We start from the raw sequence: 22,788 nt of genomic DNA, 5'->3' as shown, positions 1-22,788 counted from the left end.
TCAAGTTTTAATTGACTACTACACACATATGCTGGCTGGAACTAATCAAGTAGTGCTGAATGAGATGGGACTCAAGACATTTCCCATATGGTAAGTCTTCTTTAATGAATCTCTGGTTATATTGAATTGGGCCCCTTTTTTCTTCCCTATTCTACTTTATGTTCACTCTGCCCTTCATTCTGTGTCTTTGTATTGCTAGAAGTCGTGCTGCATTCAGCTCCTGTAATATATTCTCTCCCTTCCATTTCACTCCCTGTACAGCACATTGGGATTCTTCATATGATAGATGTTCTATGAAAATAAATTGCATTGGTTTGGGAGTTCTGAAATCTGCAGGGCACAATTCTTTTTCAATGACTCAGAAATCCAGCCTTGAAATTATGTATCATCATAGATACATTTTCCCCCAAGGCAATGCGCACCCCTTTAATTACTTCCATAACACTTTATCCAAGCCGTTTGAAAATATAAAGCTAAGATGTGCCTTTCTCTCTCTTTCTCTCTCTGGTCTGCTGAAAATCTAGATGTGCTAGGATGACTCCAGATTACATTACTGGGTTGTTTTTTTACCAGGATAAACCATTAAAAGCTAAACACAGTTTCATATCTGAGATTACTACAGAACATATTGTAAAATTTGTTACAGCCATACTTAGTGGAATACATTTTTTGTTAAATTACATTGTGCATTAACTTCTTATTATGGATGTGCAAATAGATTTGAGAGCTGTTTAGCACCTCTTTAAAAACCATTCAGGCCCCCTGATTGGTTAAAAAAAGTGCAAAAAAAGGGTCGAATAGATTCAAATTCGATTTGAATTTAAATAAAATTTTTGGACCAAATTAGAATCTGATTTGAATTCAAAATGGATTTTCAGAATTAAATTCAAATTCAAAACGAATTGAGAAATTCATTTCATACACATCTCTACTTCCTATTGCAAGCCCAATGCTTGAATGGGTATCCAATATCCAAGGTGGATTTTAAGGACTGGACTACCCCCTCAAAATCAGAGGTAGGTTAGGGTGGGGAGACAAAATCAACCCCTCAGGAAGGACCCACTGGGCCAATGACTCCTTATTGGGGATTATCTTTGCCCCCAGCCTTAATTTCAGGGGTGTAGTCCTTAAGATTCCCCTGGAGGGGGAAGTCTCTCCATCTCATGGAGTGTTGTTTGACAAAGTGAACCTCCAAAATTGGTGGGTAGGATGCAAAGGTAACCCCTAATGAGACACCCATACTTCTAGAGGGTTCCTTCTGGGGTGTTATCTTTTCCCCCATCCCCCGTTGCAGAGGTGCCATTTTAAAAAACCAACCTAAGAAAGTCTCCCCAAGCCAACTGCTGGGATGGTTTTGATCCGACAGAAATATCAGAAGTAGAAGGATTTCCAGCATGAGATTTTAGTTGGAATCCCAACTATCAAGGCCCCCTGCTATCGTATCTGAAATCCTTCCAATAATGCCCAATAGTGGGCATATCAGTAGTCTATTCCCATTATTAACCCCTGCTAACTGGGCAAAGAGGCACTTTTTTAAAGTGTTGATTATCTTGTATCTTCTGAGGGTAATGACTTCTGCTTATAAATCTGATATCATTAATTGAAAATGCTGTGAGAAGCACTGGGCAGTGTCCAGACTAAATTACTCTAGAGTTGCCCTTTTGAAATTATGTAGTCCTATAGGACAACTCCTGTAGTAAGTAACTTAGATTGGATGCTGCACAATATGGTGTAAAATGTATTTATTTTTCTGTTCAACTTATTGAGATAAGAAATGGTGATGTGACCCAGTTGCCATGTTGTAACCTAGAGGGCATGTGTTCACATGCAACAAAAAATGAGAGATGATGTCGTTGCAGCTGCTTCATCTAAGTCAATTTGTGTTATGTTGTGTTCAACAGGCATGGCAGACCCATGATGCTCCCTAGCGTGCAATACTGAAGTGAGTTCCGCAGTGATAGGAGGGACCTCCGACTGTCAGAACTCTAACTAGTTTCCCTCCTGTTGTTACTAATACTATGGATATTTATATACCACTCTTCAACCAAAGTTCTCAAAGCAATTTACAAGGAAAAAATAAATGATACATAAATAAGATGGCCCCCTGTCCCAAAAGACCCACAATCTGAGAAGAAACATAAGGCAGATCCTAGCAACAGGCACTGGAGGGATGCTGTGTAGGGTTGGATAGGGCCAGTTGCTCTTCCCCTGCTAACTGTACGAGATTCACCATTTGTCGTGGAACTCTGTTGGCGTTCAGACATGTCACAGCTCCAGAGGTGGTTTTGTGGGGCTGCATGCTGTAAATGGGAGGCAGGGGAGAGAAGGACAACTCCCTGCGGGAGACCCATGGGTCAGAGGGTCCCCTGTGGGGAATGGCCATTGTTTCTCCTGCCTCCCATTTTCAGCATGAAGCCCTTCAAAACCACCCTGGGAGCTGAGTCAGAGAAATTTTGTGACAAAGGGGGAAAATGCAGAAGCATTGCTTCTGCACATTCTTGAAAGCATCAAGCTGCCTTCTGACTCTGTAGTAGAGGTGTGCAGAAAACTGGTTGGCCTAGATGTTCGGGTCCAAAGTGGACCCGAACTGGACTGGGCCAGTTTGGTCCAACACCCCCTCGAAACCCTCTAGTCTGGTCCGGGGGGGGGGGTTTGCGAGCTTGTGGGGGGGGATTAAAAATGTACTTACTCCCTCCAGGGGGCTTCTCCCATGCCTTGGAGGTTTCCAGAGGTTCCCCCTGCCCCACCAGCCTCTGATATATGTAAAATCACTCTGTTCGGACAGTCATGACCCGGTCATGCAGAGGCCCATTGGGCATGTGCAGTGGCCTCCAAAATGGCCACCATGACAGGGGTGAGGCCAGGAACAGGCCAAAGCCCACCCAAACAAGGCAATTTTAAACATAATGGAGGCCAGCAGGGGGAAGGGGAACCTCTGACCTCTGGAGATCCTCCTGCTGCCTCAGAGAAGCCCCCTGAAGGGGGTTAGTACAAAAATAATTTTTTAAAAAGCTTGTGAACCTCGCTGAACAACCTGGGGGGTGGAGGTTTGGTCCAGTGCCAAACTAAACTGGGCGGGAGTGTTTCGGTTCAACACCGAACTGTTGCACCAAACAGGTTTGATGTGAAACCAGTTCAACATCGAACCTGTTTGCATATCCCTACTCTGCAGCAGCCTGAGAACACAGTAAGATTGTAACTTTGAAACAGTCACTGTAAAATTGTGTATCATGTTAACTGCCATATTTTATTACAAATGATGTTTCTGTTGTGCTACCTTTAACTATATATTTCATTTTCCATAGACCTCCTGGACCTAGCCCATGGACCTAGACCTACCCCAAGGCATGGGTGAAGAACCCCTACCTTAAATGCTCTGTTGCAAATAGGAGATCGTCTTCCTATCCAATTTCTCCACAGGTCTTCTGACCCAACATCCTTCCATACCGGCTGTGAGGGAAAAGTCCTATTAGCCACAATAGTATACAGAAGAACAGGGTAAAAAGTAGCTTGCTCTCTCAGTGAATTTGAGTACAGGGACATCTGCAGGAATTTTTCAGGGGGGAGTATATAATACTTTGAAGAAGCAAGATAGAAAAAGCATTGACACTTTTGAACTTTGGTGCTGGAGAAGAATTTGGAGGATACCATGGACAGCCAGGAAAACAAACAAATGGATCATAGGACAAATCAATCCAAAATTTTCACTTGGGGCACAAATGACTAAGCTCAAACTATCATACTTCAGACACATTATGCAAAAACCCAGCTCCCTCGGGAAGTCCATAATGCTGGGGAAAGTTGAAGTAAAGAGAAGAAGAGGACGACCAGCAGCAAGGTGGATGGACTCGATTACAACAGCAATTAATGCACCAAAGAAAGACCTTCAAGGCCAAGTTGAAGACAGATCATCCTCGAGAGACTCTATCTATGTGGTCGCTAAGAGTTGACACCTACTTGATAGCACTTAATCAATCAATCAATCATTCAATCAATCAATCAATCAATCAAATACAAATATGTGCATAATATATATGGGCCAGTAATAAAGTTCATCCCAGAGGCATTTGAGATATCTCCTCTTTTTTCTTTTGGTGCAGTTCCTCTCCCTTCCCCTCTCTGGCATGGCAATATCTATCCATAGTCAGGATCTTGACCAATGGCAGTTGCTGGTACTCTGAGAAATTCTTCAGAGTTTCTCAGCTCCACCCAAGAATTTGTCAATGTTGGCTTGCCAGTTTTACTGCCTGGAGATGGGACTGAGAAATCTTTTATTTTATTTTTTTATTTTACATTACTATCCCGGTCTTCCTCCAAGGAACCCAGAACAGTGTACATGGTTATGTTTCTGCTCACAACAACCCTAACAACAGGTTAGGCTGAGAGATACATGATTGGCCCAGAGTCACCCAGAGTGAGTTTCATGGCTGAATGGTGCATTTTGGAGAAGAGACAATATGGTGGAGAAATTGGGAGGGGCATTTCAGATCAGCACTAGAAATGACATATTACTTTAAGTGCACATCATGCAGCTGCGTGTTTGTTCCTTTTGTGTAAAGCAGAGTCTGCATGGTGCTGATATAGATTGGATCTATGGCAGGAGAAGAGCGGGACTTAAACCCTTTACCCCTAAGGTCCTGATCTGGATGAAAATGGAAAAGTGAGCAAGTGGTCCTGAATCAGGTGCATTATAAGCACTCCAGCTGAACTTGTTTGTGGGTCACATTTTTCTGTATACTCTATATTCAAAATACTTAACAAATTAAAGCTTAATAATGTTAGTGTTCTGCGGGGAGCAGGGAATAATAAATCATTACTCACATCTCAAGGGAGAGACCTTTATTACAGCTTCAGAAAAGCAGTTTCTCTCTCTCTCTCTCTCTCTCTGGTTCTGCAGCAGCTCTAATAAAGCAAAAACTCTGAGATATTTTTCTCCAGGAACTCACAGTTCATGCTTGCACATGGTGTTCATCAGGTCATTTTGGCTTTCAATACAAAATGCCTTTTGGCCTGTGGCTTATCTTAGTAGCCTATATGAAACTAACTACTGAAGTGCCTTTACTTGGGCAAGAATAAATGTACTCCCCTCAAACGCGGGTGGGAGTTCCCTGTCTTTGAGGGTCCATTCATGTAATGATCAGGAATAGTCTGTGGAGCATGTTCAGCTGATTATTCCTATACTGACTTCACTGCCAGGTAGATCCACTCAATTCTACGTTAAATATCTATTGATATACACAATGCCGTGTGAATTCCTGCCAGTTGCTATAAGAACGAGGTAGCAACTTGTGAATTAACGATGATGGAAGGACTGTTTCATGGTAACATGGTGGGGGTTATTTTGGCTCATCTGATTTTTGTATATTTGTATTGTTTTTATGTACTCTATTGCTGATATCTCACTGCTATATCATATGTTGCAGCAGTGATCGTTCTATTTTTTTTCTGGTCTGTTGACAGCAATACATTTACTGAGCTGGATTGAATTAGTAGGTGAAATAGTGCCTATCCTGACTCTTAATCACAACTATTCTTGATAGCTTTAAAACTATCAACAGAAGAGTAACAGATATAAGCATCAACAAATTTACTGCAGTTGGGATGTGCACAAAACTGGTTTTTCTGGTTAGGTTCAAATCTGAACCAGATTTGAAATGATCTGGCCCTACTTGCTTTTGGTTCCAGCTGAACTGCACCTAGTCCAGTTCCACCACCAAACTGGTTCAAACTGGTTCAGAGCTCTAATGGTGAAGGAGAATCCAGTGAGGAGTCCCCTTTACCAGTAAAGGGGCAGGGGGGCTTCCCTAAACATAGAGTGTGTGGGAGAGGAGTCAGTTATTACTTACAAGTACCACCAGCAGTGGCTGTGGGGAGGCAGCTCTGGGGGTGATGGCTCCCCCCGCCCCACTGGCCTCACCAAGAGTATCTAGGGCCAGCGGTTGGCCCAGTTCAGGCCAACAGTGGGTGGTCCAGTTCGACTGTGAACTTGTCAAGGCCAACCCATTTCCATGTTGAGCCCAGCTTGAACCAAGCCAGCTCTCACACCCCTAGACAGCAGTAGCACATGCTGAACACCATTAAAAGGGTTTGGAAACCAAATCCTATAAGGAACAGTTGAAGGGTGTTTAACCTGTAAAAAGAAGACTTAGGAAGAAGACTGTCTTCAAATATTCTAAGGGATCTCACATAGCAGAAGCAGATATAGGAACGTGGGAAGCTGTCTTATACCAAGTCAGACCATTGATCCATCTAGCTCTGTATTTTCTACACAGAGAGGAAGCAGCTTCTCCGAGATTACAGGCAGGAGACTCAGCCTTTTCTGAAGATAACGGGGGGGGGGGGACTCAGAACTAGGGATGTGCACCACTTTATTTTTTTGATTTGATTTGTACCCAAATCGAATCACCCCTGATTTGTTTTGGGTCCAAATCTGGCCAGCTAGCACAGGGGCAATTTGTTTTGTTCACAAATCTCCCAAAACTGATTTGTACCCAAATCAATTTGCACAGCCAGCAGGTGCAGGCAGTGATTCTCTCAGCAGTAGGAAGGGAGTGGGGAAAAAAAACTTATTTTCCTTAATCAGGAAAGTAGGAACAAAAAGCAGAGAATCCACTCCAGGCAGCAGGCAGGCAAGGCAAAGCAAAGCTCCTCTGGCTCTTTCTCTCTTCCCCCACGAGGCAGAAAGGCAGAATGGTGGTTGGCTGCCTCTTTAAGTACATTGGAAAATCCCTCCTTCAAACTCCCCACACACTTGTCCCTTCTTTGACCCTTCCCCTAGCCATTGTGGGGTCAGTCACTCCTGGCAACACAAGATTTGGATGGAAATGGGCTGATCTGGAACCAGGGGGGAATCGCCAGCCAATCATTGCACACTGAAAGTCACCAATCTGAAGCTTAGGAGGGTGGGATTTTCAAAACAATTCCTGACACAAAATGGAGATAGCAAGAGAGATCACCACAAAATGGAGGTCTGAATCCACAAATTTTTCAGGTCTGAAATCTGGGTGATTTGTTTTGGACCCGAATCTGGCCAGCTAGCACAAAGGCGATTTATTTTGTCGACAAATCACCCAGAACAGGTAGATTTGGGTACAAATTGTTTTGTACCCAAATTGATTTGCACATCCCTACTTGGAACCTTCGGCAAGCATGCAGATGCTTTCCCCAGAGCAGCCTGATGCCCTGAGGGGAATATCTTACAGTGATCACATGGAGTCTCCCATTCAAATTCTAACTAGGTTAGACCCTGCATAGCAAAGGGGAAAATTCATGCTTGCTACCACAAGACCGGCTCTCTCCACAAGACTTGTTCTCTCTTCCTCCTGAGGGCTGGCATAGAAGCAATGCATTCCAGGGACATATTATCTGAAGGACTTTTGGATAGAGGGGATAGATGCGAAATATTGCCTTCCACTCTCCCTCTGCAAGCACAGGGTGGGTTGTAGAACAAAGTTTCAGTGCAGTTATTCTTCAGTCGAGTGTGGAGCCTTTCTTCCAGCCCCATAACTCTGTGGAAGATGTGGGTTCCTGTATCTTACTTACTATAGTCTCTGGACTCTGGAATGCTCTCCCAGTGGCCATTCGTTCCTCGGACTCCATCACGGCTTTTAGAAAGCTTGTAAAGACTTGGCTTTTTACCCAGGCTTTTACATAATCGTTTTTACTGCTGCTTCTGGGTGTTTTTATCTGTTGTATTGTTTTATACCTGTTTTTATATGTTTTTATACTTTTAGCATGATGTTTTTATTGTGTTTTTATTGTATGTTTTTAACTTTTGTAAACCGCCTTGGGGCTCTCTTTTAACGAAAGGCGGTATAAAAATGCATAAATAAATAAATAAATAAATAAATAACTATAGTCATCTATACCCCACATGACTTTCTGTTGTAAACACCTTCATCACTTCAAAAGGTGGGCAGAGACACGGAAGAATATCTCAGCAGTTACCTAAGCAGGTGCTCCTTCACAACATTAGGCAGATTCGCATGCAGATAGTTGTTTGACCTGTACTTGTATCAATATATGCCTTGCTACTACCCCTGGTTGATGTCATTAAATAAATAAAGGAAAGATCTCAAACACCATTTATTTATTTATTTATTTATTTAACATTTTATATCCCGCTCTTCCTCCAAGGAGCCCAGAGTACTACATTCTTAAGTTCCTTCTCACAACAACCCTGTGGAGTAGGTTAGGCTGAGAGAGAAGTGACTGGCCCAGAGTCACCCAGCAAGTATCATGGCTGAATGGGGATTTGAACTCGGGTCTCCCAGGTCCTAGTCCAGCACTCTAGCCACTATACCACACTGGCTCCTTTATTTAAAAAACACATACAGAGGACCAAAGTATAGCATAATTTGTCCCTAAGCCCATTCTTTGTGCTTCCATACAGTGACAACTCCAAAAAAGTCAGCAATTATCCCTTTGAACAGGCAAGTGTTTAAACGTCTTTGCTTTATAGATCACAGCTCTATTATTCCTTGAGAAATTCCATTGGAGGGTTCTATAGAGGAAAGAGCGATGCCATTAGCTATTTTAAATGGTGTGTATAATATGTTTGGTGCAATATTATTTGTTGATTTAATAAGCCACAGTTTCGTCATTTGGCTTCCAGCATGCAGAACGCTCGATTATGTTTTCCATTTGTTTACGATCAGCAGCGCTGTTCCTAACCTAATCACAAAAATCTAGCTGGCTACAATTACTGTTTAATTTGCCACAAACCCCAGAGTTGTTTTATTTGCATAAGTAAAACAGTTCTCTGAAGCATAATAAATTTTTCAGATAGATGAAAGAGTCGACAGAAAGAGAAATGAAAGCAAATGCGACTGGAGCACTGCTTGATGAAGAGTTCAATGGAATCAGCCAAGTGTTAAATGATGGCACAAATATTTCCATCCATTATCATTTGGGATAAAATTTAACAGCGCATCGTGAGGAATGAAGGAACCTGAAATTGTCTGGGACATGATGGCTGAAATGGCTTGTTGGCAAATTGATATACTGAGCAATGAACAATTCCTTGCCCGACTTTTGTTCATTTAAGGTTTTAAAACTCCCTCAAATATCTTAAAACCTAAGAAATGTGAATGTTGCTTAAAAGTCTCTTAGCAGGGTGGACATGGGCTACTGCAGTTCTAAAATGGAGTTTGAAGTGTGGGGTGGGAAAATATATATTTTTAATTAAGGTGAGTTTCATATCACACATCCTAAGATGAAAGAACTTGTTTAGACCTTAGCTCTTCATTTAACAACTAAAACAAAATGATGGCTGTGATATGTCCCCTTCCTTGAGCTGGATTTCATCAAGTGGAAGTATCCTTCCATGTTCATTTTGAGTTACTTGTTGCAAAGGGATAAGACACACTACCCAATATATCTTTCCCCTTCCAGCCTTTTCTTTTTAATGCAAAAAAAAAAAAAACCAGAGGAAAACACATAAGACATTAAATAACTTTTTGAACATTTCAAATAAATTACACAAAGTTGACAAGGATGATTGCTACAGCAGCATCTTCTATGGACGTGCTCAGAACCGGAAAGGCTGGTTCAGCTCAAATTCGAACCGAATTCAAGGCAACCAGGCCCGGTCCAGTTCCATGCACACTCAAACCATGGTTTGGTTTCAAAATGAACCAGTTCAAAAGGTTTGGAGGCCTGCTGGTAAAGGAGAATCCAGTAAGGAACCCCCTTTATCAGAAAAGGAGGGGGGAGGGCAGGGAATCTCCCATAAAAGTAGAGCTGGTGGAAGTAAAAACATACCTTAGAAATGCCGCTGGCGCTGGTGGACATGGTGGGGGGTGGCTGTGGCTCCTCCCCACACCTGACCAGCCTTCCTCTGAGTAACTCAGGCTGGCTTGGGCCTCTGCGCAGACATGGAGGTCACTAAAATGGCCTTTATACATGCTATTTTTGTAACCTTCATGCCTGCGCAGAGGCCCAAACTGGCCCAAACCAGCCTGGGCTACTCAATGGGAGGCTGGCAGGGGTGGGGAGAGCCACAACTGCAACCTGTCCCCCCATGACCACTGCCACCACAGCCACCACATCAGGTGGCACTTTTACTTCCCTCCATCCCACTCTACTTCTATGGAAGCTCCCCTCCCCCCCACTTTACTGGTAAAGGGGTATCCTGGCCAGCTCGTTTCAAACGGCGTCTGGTTCAGTTCGATCTTGGACTGAACCGGGCCCAGTTCAGTTCAACCTGAACCCTTTGGGCTGAGACGGCTTGAACTCAAGCCTGGCTCAATCCGAGCCCACTCGCATACCCCTAGCATCTTCTATCATATGACTCACCCACCATTAGTGATTGATTTTGGATATGGCCCGGATATGGCCTCCACTTCTCTTCCTTGAGCTTGACCATTTCTTCAGCAACTGGAAGTCCTCCCCTTGTCAGCCCTGAGGGACAAGATGCAATATTCTTCAGTAACAGAATGTTACCCACGAAGCATTGCCTTTGTAGGCAAGTACCAAAACTAAATAGTAAACGGAGACCCTGGTGACTCATTGCTTGTGGTTGTCTTGGTGGGTCGCAAGAGTCCTTTTCACATGTTCTGGAAGTGCGTACAATGAGCACATGGATGCGGGAGTGGGATCACATCCACTGTCTTGTGACCTCAGCCTCTACACTGGGGATTCTCAACGTTGGGTCCCCAGATGTTATTGGACTTCAACTCCCATAATCCCCAACCAAAGGCCTCTGGGGCTGGGGATTATGGGAGTTGAAGGTCCAATAACATCTGGGGACCCCATGTTGAGAATCCCTGCCCTAGAGCATCTGCTTTGCATGCAGAAGGTCCCAGGTTCAGACCCTGGCAGCATCTCCAGGTAGGGGCTGGGAGGAGGGATGGGCAGTGCTGCCACTGTGTTTGTGTGTTTTGGGGGAAGAGGAACATAGGTAGCTGCCATATACCGAGTCTGACCATTGGTCCATCTAGCTCAGTATTGTCAACACAGACTCACAGTGGCTTTTCCAAGGTTGCAGGCAGGAATCTCTTTCAGGCCCCTCTTGGAGATGCTGCCAGGGAGGGAACTTTGTGAGCAAGCAAACATCCATACAAATTGTAGGCACATAGGCTTTCTCCATGCAATGGGCCCCCTCATACTTTGTAAGGTCCAAGGTTATGCATACACATGTATAGCTTGTAGGCTCACAGACACGGTTCATCCAGTAACAAACACATGGAAGCCAGGGGAGTGATAACAGGTCCAGCTGCCTTTCCAAGCATGCTTCCAGTCAATGTGGAAAAGGGCCAGGTTGTGTGCACCTGGTGACCGAGATTCATCTGTCCTGGTTAGGAGACAAGAATTCAGCACTGCCATCATGAAAAAAAACCCAAAACAAAGCCACAGCATAAGCCTATCAGCCACTGCAAAGAAGCAATGACTCTACACTTCAAATATGGTGTTTGAAACCACTCTTACTCTCCCCAGATTCTGAATCGGTGTCCACAGTTTGTAGTATGTAGTTTGGAAACTGCAGTTGGTGCAAAATGTGGCGGTCAAGTTGGTCATGTCCAGGAGACCACATTACTCCTATATTCAAAGAACTACACTGATTGGTGATAAGATTCCAGGCAAAATACAAAGTGCTGGTTACAACCTATAAAGTCTTGGACAGCTTAGGCCCAGGGTATTTAAGAGAATTCTTCTTCACCATGAACCACATGGTCTATTGAGATCATCTGGACAGGTCAGTCTCCAGTTGCCACCAGTTCATCTGGTGGCCACTCAGGGACGAGCCTTCTCCGTCGCCACCCCGAGACTCTGGAATTCACTCTCTGCTGAAATAAGAGCCTCCCCATCTCTGACAGCTTTAACCAAGTCTTTAAAGATGTATTTATTAATACGTTTTTTTAAAAAATTGCTGTGTGTTGTTGTAAGCCACAGATGTAAGTTTTGGGCAGTGTGCAAATATAATAGATAGATAGACAGACAGACAGATAGATGTGTGAGTTGTAGGCTGCAGGAGGGCCAAAGTTGAGCAGTCGTGGAATAAAGCCCAGGAATAAATGAAGAAAGTGAATAAACAAACAAACAAATGAATGAATGAATTAAATAAATAAATAAATGAGTGAATGAATGAATGAAGTGAGTAAATGAATGAATGAATGAATGAATGAAGTGAGTAAATGAATGAATGAATAGATAAGAGAGCCAGCGTGGTATAGTGGTTAGAGTGCTGGACTAGGACTGGGGAGACCTGAGTTCAAATCCCCATTCAGCCATGATACTTGCTGGGTGACTGAGCCAGTCACTTCTCTCTCAGCCTAACCTACTTCACAGGGTTGTTGTGAGGAGAAACTTAAGTATGTAGTACACCACTCTGGGCTCCTTGGAGGAAGAGCGGGATATAAAATGTAACAACAACAACAACAACTCTGTTACAAAACCTATTGCAATTCAAAGGATGAATGGACGCACTATCCTTTCTGTGGAGGGCATGGCGGGGCCTTCCTTCCATGTTTGACGCATTAACAGATCTTGCTTGGAACAGAATCTGGTGTTCCTGAGTGATAACAGCAGGCTGGGCCCCAAGACCAGCACATATCCTTTTTCAGAAGGACGAGCTCTTCCAAGTCTCTGGAGCTCCCCATCTATATCCTAAAACTGTCTGGTTACCCTCCGCCCTGTGCAATGCTAAGAAGCTCATCACGATCCCTGCATGCCTTAGAAATTGTGGCAGTTATACCTACCAGATGTTTGTTTCTTCTCCGAATCCCCAGGTCGGCGGCGATGATTGTTGTTGTGGGAAAGCAAGGTCAAAGCGAAGCGGCTTTACATTTCATTCTGAAAGTGATGAGATTTGTGGTCATTCTAATCCCTTCTGGGAGTGAAGCTCTGTAGTGTTCCTTTTCAATGTGCTAAACAGTTGGCAAGAAGAAAGTAATATGTTGGGATGAATAAAAAGCATCACAGAGAGAAAGCAAGGGAAAGCCTTTAGTAGCTACAGATACAGCCTCTTCTCCTACAGGATGGAGATTATACACTTGGTTGCCCTGCCTCGACACTTCTGAACACAAACCTTAGGGGGAAGTGTGATTTTCAAGCCCATTAAACACCATACAGTAAATATTCTCAGTGCATTACCAATCCAAAATGAAACACCTGAGTTAAATTACTTTTTGGGTTGCTCTGCTGGGAAAAGGCTGCCTTTGGTAATCCCAAAATATCTAATTTCTAGCAGTTCTATACTGAGAAGAGCCAGTCTGGGGATTTTTTTGGTTTTGTTTTTTTAGTGGATCTGTTTGTAACAGGCTTCTTGGAGGACTTATTTACAGTTCATTTATGGAAATATATTATGTGTTTGTGCGTGAGAGAGCACGGGGTTTTGTCTAGAGATGACATCATGCAGATTAATTCTGATTTTAGCATTCATGCCTGTCAGAGATCAGCAAGAGTCAAGTCCCAAGTGGACAGGTTTTGGGATCCAATGAAAGAGGCAGCTGTCAGTCAGAGGGGCCAGAGGAAAGTGACATGGTTCAGGGCAGGCACAGAACAATTTTCTAAAAGTACTTATTTATTTATTTTATTTTATTTTATTTTATTTTATTTATTTATTTATTATTAGTCGTCATAGTAGTAATTATTATCAAAATTATTATCAAAATTATTATCAAAATTATTATCAAAATTATTTGATTTGATTTGATTTGCTGCATTTATCTACCCAGAGATTCAATTTTGAAGCCTGGACCTAAAGGCCTTTGGACCCCCCCCCACTCCACTGGAGGTGCCCCCCGCTGAAAGGTAAGCATCATCCCCCTACACACACATCACAAAACATGCTTGATAACACTTGAGTTCTTGTGGGCCCAAACATCAACGGAACTCACAAGAATGTAAGAATATGAAAGAGGTATATTTATGCAAATATGCATTACCAGAAACATTTCAACATGCAGCCTGCATACTGACTGCAAGGTGACTTGCCTGCTTGGTGCGAAGGTTGCAGATATCACACAGCGTCTAGATAGGCTGTTTGGCAGTGCTGGGGAAGAGAGAGCTGTTGTGGTGCACGATGTGGGGGAATCTAGTTGGGAAGTCCTGGAAGCCAAATTTGGGCTGATTCAGGGGTGGATTAAGCTCTTTGCCACTTGTAGGTGGCCAAAGATTTGCCACCCCAGTGGCAAGGGAGATGCCAGCATGGCTAACAGGTATCATCAAGGAAGCCATAAAAGGGAAGAAGACTTCCTTCCGAAATTGGAAGGCCTGTCCAAATGAAGAGAACAAAAAGGAACACAAGCTCTGGCAAAAGAAATCCAAGGTGACAATAAGGGAGGTGAAAAGAGAGTTTGAGGAGCATTTAGCTAAAAGCATCAAGGAGAATAACAAAAACTTTAGGAAACCTGCCAGGGAGGCGGTTGGACCGTTAGACAATGTGGGAGTGAAAGGGATTATTAAGGAGGATATGGAGGTTGTAGAGAACCTAAATGAGTTCTTTGCATCTGTCTTCACGGCAGAGGATAGTGAGCATATAGCTGTTCTTGAACCAGGCTTTTTGGGTTTGGAGGAAAAAGAACTGAGTCAGATAGAAGTGTCGAGAGTTGATGTTCTAAACTTTCTGGAAAAATTGAAGAATAGCAAATTGCCAGGGCCAGACGGCATCCATCCAAGAGTCCTTAAAGAACTCAAATGTGAAATTGTCATCCTCCTCCTTGGAAAAAAATATAACTTATCCCTACAATCAGGCTTTGTACCAGAGGACTGGAAAATAGCAAATGTAACTCTGATTTTCAAAAAGGCATCCAGGGGCGATCTGGGAAATTACAGGCCAGTTAGCTTAACGTCTGTTCCAGGCAAACTGATGAAAAGCTTTCTCAAGGAAAAAATTGTAAAGCACATAGAAGAACAGGCCCTGTTGGGGGAGAACCAGCATGGCTTCTGCAAAGGTAAATCTTGCCTCACAAACCTTTGGTCAGCACACCTCCCCAACTGGCACCTTAGGCAACTGCCTATTTCGCCTAGTGGATGGGCCAGCCCTGCCAAGGTATGATTGCTCAGAGGCACAGGTGGCACTCTACAAAGGCTTGCGATGTTCACAGTCTTTCTGCAAGATACTGCTAAATATCAGTTGCAGGGGCGCAACAGCAGGAGAGAGGGCATGCACATACCTCTTGCCTATGGGCTCCTCAGTGGCATCTTGTGGGCCATTGTGTGGAACAGGATGCTGGGTGAGATAGGCCTTGGGTCTGATGGACATTTTAATTTTTCAGACACTCACATTGCAAGTTTGGAACATGTTTTTGGTAACATTGGATATGCATTGTTTGCAATCGAAACTGATTAAATAACTAGGTGCTTCAGGGAATCTTCAAGTTATCCGAAGATGCTAAACTAAGGAGTAAGGAACAGACTTTTTTACTTGTGCCTGTCCGTGATCTCCAGGGATAGGGAAGTGTTGGACTTACTATTCCTCTTTGGCATCTGTGACAATTGCCAGCCCCAGGTGTCATTTAAAGAGTGGCATCCTTCATGTCTTGTGCACCAGAGCCAAATGGCATAGTCCAGGTAGCAGCATAGTCACCATCTGCTTTGCCTAGGGAGTGAAGATGCTCAATAGGCATCTCATGTGAGTGTGTCTTAAGGCAACTAGCAAGAATTGAGTCACTTTTCTCCAATGCTGTCCTGACACTATTAGCTCAATTCCATTTGAACCTGGGCCCTGAGTACCCCCTGCAAGCATAAAGGCATTAACAAATGTGTGGGAAGAACCAATGAGAAAAACCTCCGTCAATTTAAGAAGCCTAGACTAAGGAAGCCAACCACTCATTTATCGGGCACTGAGATAAGGGAGGAGATGTACAGATCAGATGTAACATCTGACAGCAAAGCCAGAGTTAGAGAAGCAGTCTGTTCATGGCAAAGATATTTCTGTCTTTTAAAGAAGCTTCTCAGGAAAGTGTGCTTTAAAGTATGATCCGTAGATTTATGTAACTCCTCTTAATTTAATGGGTCTTATTTCCACGTGAGCATCCCTAGTATCACAGCCTTAACTTTAAGGCACAGTTATTTAATGAAACATTAGGAGAAATTGTAGGTAGCATTTCCCCAGAAATTATCTATCTATGGCAGGAAATTATCTAAATTGGCTGGCTGGGATGGTACTCCCCACAACCACCACCACTGCAGTAAACCAACCTACATGGTTAGAGAGTGCAACCATTGTGGTTTCTTCTCAATGTCCTTCTGGCATGTTCTTTTATCTCTCTAAACTAGAATTTGCAGTGCATGTGGAGAGGTGGATCCAAACAACCAACCCTCAGACACATAAAGGAATGTTGTTGTTGTTGTTGTTAATTCAATTTCTATACCGCCCTTCCAAAAATGGCTCAGGGTGGTTTACACAGAGAAATAATAAATAAATAAGATGGATCCCTGTCCCCAAAGGGCTCACCATCTAAAAAGAAACATAACATAGACACTATCAACAGTCACTGGAGGTACTGTGCTGGGGGTGGATAGGACCAGTTACTCTCCCCCTGCTCAATAAAGAGAATCGTTTGCCTTAATCATATGGTTAAGTATGACTGGGAAAGCATGCCTCAAATCATAGACATCTCCATATCTTATAAAATCGGATTCACTGGAGAGTGGGAGAGCTGCAGAATCATAAGAACAGCCCTGCAGGAACACCCCTGCTAACTGCACCAAGAGACACCTTTTAAAGTGGTGGTTCTCTTATATTTAGCAGGGGGAGAGCAATTGGCCCTATCCAGCCCCAGCACAGAATCCCTCCAGTGGCTGTTGCTGGTTTCTGCCTTACGTTTCTTTTAGATTGCGAGCCCTTTGGGGACAGGGGACCATTTTATTTATGTATTATTTACTTTTCTATTGTAAACTGCTTTGTGAACTTTGATTGAAGAGCGGTATATAACTATCAGTAGTAGTACTAGTAGTAGAATCAGGCCCAAAGTAGGGATGTGCATAGAACTGGTATGGCTGATTCCAGTTCCAGCCAAATTGGGCCCGGCCCAGTTCAACCATTGAAGCGGTTCGTGACAATGCTTATAAAGGGAAATCCGCTGAGTATTCCCCTTTGGAAGCAAAGGCGGATTCCCAGAGGGTGGGGGGAGGGTAACTTACCTTCCCGCTGGTGGCGGAGCAGTGGTGATGGTGTTGGAGGATCTCCTCTAAATCCCTCACCAGCCTCCCCAATATATATATTTTTATTTAACACATATTTATACCACCCCAAACGCAAGTTCTCAATAATAGCTTGGGCAGCTTTGGTAACTGCATAGCATGCAGGCCGACATGCAGGTGCGGAGACCATTAGAATAGACCTCTCTTGCATCTGTTCTTAGAATTGATCTATTCTAAGGGCCTCCGCACCTACACGGAGACCCACTTTGTAGTCTGCAGTTACCGAACTGGGCTGCAAAGTTAATCCCCTGCTAACTTGGCAAAGAGGCACCTTTTAAATGCAGTGATTCTCTTTATTTAGCAGGGGGAGAGTAACTGGCCCTATCCACCTCCAGCACAGTTCCTCCGGTGACTGTTGCTGGTGTCTATATGTTTCTTATGTGAGCCCTTTGGGGACAGAGATCAGTCTTATTTATTTATTATTTATTATTATTTTATTTATTAATTATTATTTATTTATTTATTTATTTATTTCTCTGTGTAAACTACTTTGAAAACTTTTGTTGAAAAGCAGCGTATAAATATTTGTTGTTGTTGTTGTTGTTGTTGTTGTTGTTGCGATTGCTGCCACCCAAGGTTGCTATGGAGAAGGCCAGCAGGGGATTTAGAGGAGCCCCACCACTGCTGGCCCTGCCATCGCCATCCCGCTGCTGGCGGGAAAGTAAGTTACCCTCTCCCCACCCTTTGGGAATCACCCTTTGCTTGTAAAGGGGAATCAAATGTAATGAATATAATTTGAATGATCAGGGCTGGCTTCATGTTTGCAGTGATCCAGGCACGGGTTCTCCCCTTATTTTGACAGGGGGTGTAGCAGCACATGTGGTTTTCTCTCCTCCATCCACCACCATGCCTACCACCAAGATAAGAGGAAAGGAATCCACTGAGAACAGGTATCAGTGGTGGGTCTCAGCAGTGGCCCGAGGGTGGCATGTTCTGACACTTACCTTGGAAATGATACCAATGGTATCTGGAAGGATGAACATGTTCTCTGTTCGTGGATGCCAGCATGATCTCTAGGGTGGAGAGAGAGAGAGAGAGAGAGAGAGAGAGAGAGAGAGAGAGAGAGAGAGAGAGAGAGAGATTTATGATTATTATTTAATGGTTTTTTTGACATTTTTTATTTTACAATGCCTTTCCCAGTTCCCCAGCCCTCACAGATTGGCATTAAATGGAGCACATCAAGCATTCAAAAGGTCATTGATGGGGGAGGAAGGGAGGAGAGCTGATTTTGTGGCAGTGAGCACAAATTGTCCCCTTTGCTAAGCAGGGCCCAAATTGATTTACACTTGGATGGGTGATCACGTATGAGCACTGTAAGATTTCCCCCTTGGGGTTAGGGCTGTAGCTCAATGGAAGAGCAACTGCATGCTTGCATGCAGAAGTTCCCAGGTTCATTCCCTGGCATCTCCAGGTAGGATTGGGAGAGACTGATGCCTGAAATCTTGGAGAGCTGCTACCAGTCATTGTAGACAATACTGAACGGGATTGATCATTACTGGGCGGAGAGGTGGTATTGCGGTAGTAAGGTGGTCTTGTGGTAGCTAGTCTTGTGGTAGCAAGCATGACTTGTCCCCTTAGCTAAGCAGGGTCTGCCCTGGTTGCATATGAATGGGAGACTTGATGTGTGAGCACTGCAAGAGATTCCCCTCAGGGGATGAATCCACTCTGGGAAGAGCATCTGGGTTCCAAGTCCCCTCCCTGGCAGCATCTCCAAGATAGGGCTGAGAGAGATTCCTGCCTGCAACCTTGGAGAAGCTGCTGCCAGTCTGTGTAAAGAAGACTGAGCTAGATGGACCAAGGGTCTGACTCAGTATATGGCAGCTTCCTATGTTCCTATATTCCCACAGTCTGACTCAGTTATAAGACAGCTCCCTATGTTCCTATGAGGGCTGAGAAAGAAATACGTTTCTTGAAGGATCTTTTCAAGAGGCAAATGAGTGGTGCTTGTTTGCATTTCTGAACCAAGAGATAGAAATAAATTCACATTTATATAAAGCCCACGCTTCATTGTTTCTCTGCCTTATAAGTTAAAAAATGAGCAAAGCTTTTTTTCTTACCACCCTGTAATTCAAAATTGGTTGAGCCAAGAAGCCCAGCTATATTGTTTGGGATTTCTGAATCCAGCTTCCAGGGTACCAGTGAGTCATTCCTCATATATAATATACAGAATCTCACCGCACATTGATTGCCCCCTCATAAGACTGTGATTGTTTCGGGTACAAAGTGTTTGTGTGTGTCCGGAGCGGGGGGAGTGTATCGTCATGGTCACGTTTCCTAGAAAACAAATTAAGGTAGAAAAGCCATTTAAATTACTTGGATATTTCTTTTCCCATCAGCAGCTGAATTTATATACCTCAGAAACTAATATAACTCTCTGATGGGAATTGCTTATTTTCTGTTGACAGCTTTTTAGTGAAAAAGATAGAAATCAGATTGAATTTCAACAGTGAGAAATGGAGAGCAGCTTCTACCAGCAGGAAGCTCATGGCTTCTAATTTTGCCGTGGTGAGCAAAAGATGGAACAGCACTATCTGCCTCATGTCTTTCTGGAAGATAGAAGAAATGCCTTAAAATCTCTTCCCCTGCAAAATCTCTCTGATCCTTGAGGTTTAGGATTGTTCTCCCTAATCAATGACCCTTTAATGTGGTATGACTTCTTGTGGAAAATCCCTAAAACTACACAAGGGAAGAGGCATATAATTTAAAATGCATTTGCAATGTAAACATACTATAACTGCTGCTTCCATCATTTATTACATTTATATCCCTTCTTTCCTCCATGGAGCTCAGGGAAATATCTATGCCCTGGAGCCATTTCTTGAATTTGCATTGATGGCTCATGGCTACTATATTGAACACACTGAACATGGGCTGGAGATTAAAAGAATGAATGAATGAAGAGTGGTTGACATCCTAACTAAATTTACTTGAGGATGTCCCATTGAAATTTAAAGGAAAAGAGCTGGTCTTGCAGAGGAGAGGAGAGCTGGTCTTGTGGCAGCAAGCATGACTTGTCCCCTTAGCTAAGCAGGGTCCATCTTGGCTGCATATGAATGGGAGACTAGAAGTGTGAGCACTGTAAGATAGTCCTCTCAGGGGATGGAGCTTCTCTGGGAAGAGCAGAGCAATTAATTAATTAATTAATTGAATGATTTTGATTACTTTGCTTTAATGTAAACCACCTTGAGTCATTTTTTTTGGGGGGGCAGTGTAGAAATCAGATAGATAGATAGATAGATAGATAGATAGATAGATAGATAGACAGACAGACTTGTTTTAGAGAGGATTTTTGAACAAAAGCACTGTAGTGAGAGAGGCTCAGTTTTGTCGAGCACACAGGACAGGGCCTTCTCAGTCATTGCTCCCAGGCTTTGGAATGCTCTCCCGGCTTGAATCTGCTCCTCAGTCTCCTTGACAGTTTTTAGGGGGAAAGTAAGGACGTGTCTCGTCACCCAGGCTTTTGAATTAGTGTTGTATTTGTTGCTGCTGCTCTATATTTTATGGTCCTGTTGTGCATATTTTTTTAAACTTTTAATTAGATTTGTATTTTTATATTCCAATTTAATATTTTATTGTATAACTGTTTTATAGTCTTATCTTGTTTCAATTGTTTTGTAAACCACCTTGCGGTCATTTTAATGAAACTGCCTTGAGATCGTTTTAATGAAAGACGGTTATACTGTATAAATCTAACAATAAAAGCAAACAAATCCGGCAACCCTCATTGTAACTCAACTGTGTGATCTTCAGCTAGGGCAACTTTGCTCATTATGTATGTGCTTATTTTATTTGTTTGTTTGTTTAGAATATTTATACCCCTCTCCTCCAGTACACTAGTGGTGGCTCACAAGTGCTTTATTAGGAGGAGTAGGCTGTCCCTGCTAAAGACAGTCACCATTTTAAAAAGAGGACTTTTTGCCCAGTTAGTGGGAGCAGTTCCCAAACAGTGAGGAACAAAAGGGCCTGAGGAGGGTTCCCTATTCCAATGTGCTCTTGATTTAAAAGAGCACATTGGAGAGAACAGTCACTGGGATGGATGCAATGTTGAGGCAAACACTTTCTGCTAAATATAAAAGATCCACCACTTTCAAAGGTGCCTCCTTGTCCAGTCAGCAGAGGTTGAAACATAGGCCAAATACACACGTACTGCTGAACCAGGGATCCAATGGACTCAATTCGGACATAACAGAGAGCAGGGAACCTGCAGTCAGCGAGACTGAAGAGAGGAGGGGAACTGGTTGTGTGGGCTTCCTTCTTGCATGAAGGACAGCCCGCACAGCCAATCATGGATGAAGAGAGGGAGGAGCTTCCTCTCTCAACTCCAGTTACTGGCAATGCAGCCTGCAGTTCTGCATTCAGACGTAATGCAGGCTGTGTTCAACCACAGGTTGGGGGTAGTGAAACTCACCTCAACCCGAGGGTACAAATTGGAGTTTTTAAAAAAATCAGAGGTTGTTTTCCTTGAGGAACCAGAGTTTCCTGCATGCAGACATGCAGGTTTGGCAACCTCTGGTTGCATGCAAATGGGCTCATTGCCATTAGTTGGATATAGCCAGGGGCTTTCCCAGTCAGGTGGCTTTACTGTGGCAAGAAGTGACTGCAGTTAAGCCTTTTTGAGCACTGCACCAAAGCAAGGGCAGATCCAGCAGGAAACTATCGGGGCCACCACAGGAAAAAGTGTTTTAAGAAAGACAAAATGTCTTAGTGGGCACTCATAATTATCACTCATGTGTGCAGCAAGCACCACAAAATCATATAGAGGAAATATATGAGCAGTTACAGAAAGAGGTTAATTCCACTTATTAACTTAAAGATTCCAGAAGCCATATGATAAGGCTATTCCCACAATCAGCCAAAATCAGGCTAGGGGAGCCTAGCCCGATTTTGGCTGATCATGGGAGCCACTGGCCGTTAACCCACCTAAGTACCCGTCCCCTAAAACTGGGTTTGTGGAGAAAGCGCTCCACAAACCCATTTTTTAAATCATGAGTAGCCACGCCATGGCTCTGCCCCACAGCTACTCATGAGTAGACCCCCAGAGGGGAGACAAAAATCTGCCTCCCGGCTACAGGGGTTTCTCCTGCATGACCTGCATGTTGGAGCTTCTGGGGGCCAATCAGCCCCTGCTCCCCCCAGAACCCACTGACTCCATTATATTTTGGTCACCCAGAGCAGACTGTCTGTTTGTGTGCACGGAGAGCAGGCTAAGCCCGCCCTCCCCACTTGAAACCGGGTCTCACTGATCGTGAGACCTGGCTCAATGCATTTGAGGCTACTTAAACAATGAAACATAAAATTTGAACAGCCATTTACATATATGACCTCTGGCTGGATGCATGAAATGAAACAATAAATTAGAGATGTGCACAAAATGAATTTTTTAATTTGTTTTGAATTTGAATCAAATTCTGAAAATTCATTTTTAAAATCTAATCGGATTCAGTCTGAAAATCTAATCAGATTCATTCTGAAAATTCAATTTGAATTGAATCTGAATTGATTCAACCCTGTCTTGACACCTTTTAAAAAAATCAATCAGGGGGCCTGAATGTTTTTTAAAAGATGCCAAGTGGCTCTTGAATCAAATTTGAATCAAATTGCAAAAAATCGTTTCGATTTTGAATTGAGGGGTGATTTGAT

General features: G+C 43.4%; 1 long non-coding RNA gene across 2 annotated transcripts in view; it reads right to left on the bottom strand.

Annotated features, from left to right (window-relative positions):
- LOC128334505 (uncharacterized) overlaps positions 1-22,788 on the bottom strand; it is a 121,729-nt gene that overhangs the window by 18,285 nt on the left and 80,656 nt on the right. The window contains exons 2-4 of one of the 2 annotated variants that reach the window (XR_008311295.1): positions 18,093-18,161; positions 12,699-12,866; positions 10,300-10,401 (exon numbers count right to left, since the gene is read on the bottom strand). This is a non-coding gene — a long non-coding RNA (uncharacterized LOC128334505). Of the gene's footprint in view, positions 1-10,299; positions 10,402-12,698; positions 12,867-18,092; positions 18,162-22,788 lie in introns of those variants that run through there. The other variant, XR_008311294.1, reaches the window with a different exon arrangement.

Source organism: Hemicordylus capensis, chromosome 9 (assembly GCF_027244095.1).
Source record: "Hemicordylus capensis ecotype Gifberg chromosome 9, rHemCap1.1.pri, whole genome shotgun sequence".
NCBI classification, from domain to species: domain Eukaryota; kingdom Metazoa; phylum Chordata; class Lepidosauria; order Squamata; family Cordylidae; genus Hemicordylus; species Hemicordylus capensis.
The sequence above is the reverse complement of the archived record's forward strand: the minus strand, read 5'-3'. Positions and strand labels throughout refer to the sequence as shown.